The sequence below is a fragment of the Aplysia californica genome, unplaced genomic scaffold (assembly GCF_000002075.1).
Source record: "Aplysia californica isolate F4 #8 unplaced genomic scaffold, AplCal3.0 scaffold01000, whole genome shotgun sequence".
Lineage (NCBI taxonomy): Eukaryota > Metazoa > Mollusca > Gastropoda > Aplysiida > Aplysiidae > Aplysia > Aplysia californica.
Genome location: NW_004798270.1, coordinates 225,836 through 227,898, shown reverse-complemented (window position 1 = coordinate 227,898; position 2,063 = coordinate 225,836). Strand labels below are relative to the sequence as shown.

General features: G+C 41.1%; 1 long non-coding RNA gene across 3 annotated transcripts in view; it reads right to left on the bottom strand.

Annotated features, from left to right (window-relative positions):
• Positions 1 to 285: 285 nt before the first annotated feature.
• Positions 286 to 2,063, bottom strand: part of LOC101849569 — a 7,443-nt gene continuing 5,665 nt past the window's right edge. For all 3 annotated transcript variants that reach the window (XR_221108.3, XR_001185369.2, XR_001185368.2), the window contains exon 2: positions 286 to 782. This is a non-coding gene — a long non-coding RNA (uncharacterized LOC101849569). The remainder of the gene's footprint in view (positions 783 to 2,063) is intronic.

Genomic DNA, 2,063 nt, shown 5'->3' with positions numbered 1-2,063 from the left:
ATAATCCAAAAAAGTTTGACATCACCACAAAGCAGCTACATCCAATGAATGATGCACTCAAATCCTAAACACAAATGATAAAAAGCGTCTTCACCACAATAACCAATTTTTTCTCTTTTTTCTCTTCTCTCTCTCTCTTTCTTTCTCCTTCCCTCTTTCTCATTCTCTTTCTTTCTCCTCCCCTCTTTCTCGTTCTCTTTCTTTCTCCTCCCCTCTTTCTCGTCCTCTTTCTTTCTCCTCCCCTCTTTCTCGTCCTCTTTCTTTCTCCTCCCCTCTTTCTCGCTCTCTTTCTTTCTCCTACCCTCTTTCTCGCTCTCTTTCTTTCTCCTCCCCTCTTTCTCGTTCTCTTTCTTTCTCCTTCCCTCTTATTCCGACGTTGACCTGTCGATTCTATAATCCACAAAAAAGTTTGTCATCACCAAAAAAACATCTACATCCAATGAATAATGCACGCAAATCAACACCACAACTGACCAAAAATACTTCCACCTCAATAACTCATTCTTTCTCTTTCTTCCTCCGTCCCTCTATCTTTCTCCTTCCCTTTTATTCCTTCCTCGACCTCTCAATTTGATACTCCAAAAAAGTTAGGCATGTTCACAATTCAGCTACATCCAGTGAATAATGCACTCAAATCAAAACCACAGCTGACCAAAAACATGTTCACCACAACAGCACCACTTAATTTCTCCACTTTCCACTTCACCTAAGTAAGAAAGACCAAAGCCGTGTCTATGGCTTTCCATCCCCCTATTGCCTCAGGGAAATGACATTTCTGTGTTCTGAAGTGATCAAAAATCATTTAACTTGTTTGGTTTGATCAAAAATTTAAGTGCGTTCCTTTTGGATAAGTTTTACGTAAATATCGATCCCTTTTAATTGAAACAGTTTGCGTAATAATCGATCCCTATTGGGTGGGCAGCGGAAAATTGCGCAGGTTTTAATCCTATTGTCAAAAAGTTCTAAAAGAGTTTTCAAAACCTGTTGGAAAACAGCGAGGGGATTTTCGGTATTGAGTAATGTCTTGTCTTCAGACGAGTATCACACACTTAATGACGTAGGTTTTCAACATCTTTCGTTGTTATAGTAGACATGGCCTGATTTGTCAATGTCATGCTCATACTGTGCCGGAACAACATAGAGGGAACTGCTGCTTTTTTTTCTTCCTCATCCTTACTATCGTCACTTTTACCTCTACTTCTTTTGTATGTTTGTCACCCTCTTGTCAACTGCTATTTCCGGGGTACCTTGATAGTCGAAACAGACTTTGTGCTGTTGAGGCTAGAGAGGTGAGCAGAGTAAGTCTGATTCCCCGTTGGGACTTCTCTGTTGATATCCATCCCTTCGCGCTCATATAACCTTATGCAGCTGCGAGCGCCGTAAAAACCTCTACCAAAACTAAAACTAACTAAAAACTTCTGTCCGCCAGTCTGAAGTGAAAGCCTCTGTGTAAGAGCCCTTTTCGTCCTTTCTCTGTCACGAAAACCTACATTTTAAGCTTCTTTTAGAGCACAACTAAATCGCGTCGGGTATATACATCTATTTTTATTCAAGGCCGCAAGTAGAAAGGCCTACTACTTGAACGGTTTTCAGTGAACACCCAATCAACGAAACATGGTCGAGGTCGGGATTCTGATTCGACAACGTCTACTTCATATCATACTCGTTATCACACTAAAAAACCTGCGCAATTTACCACACACTGGAAGGGCGGCCTATTGAGTAATTCGTTGTATAACAGAATGAAAAATAACATGTGCAGTCTTCCGTCCCCCTTTTGGACCAGTTGAACTGGTAAATTTAATTCCCCATGTAGTAATCAGGCGAAATAACGATTATATGTATTAGTGGTGTCGAATACAAAGTGGTATTGGCCATATCTGAGAAAAGCTCAACACCCCAAACCCACCTTGTGTCTCCACCTTATCATTTTGAGAATTCTTTGTTCTGCCTGTGCTGTGTTTTGAGATTTGGCTGGTGACATGTCCTATAATGTGAGTGGGGTGTGTATGTGTGTGTTTGTTTGTACGTGTGCGTTTGTGCGTGAGTGTGTGTGTGTGTGG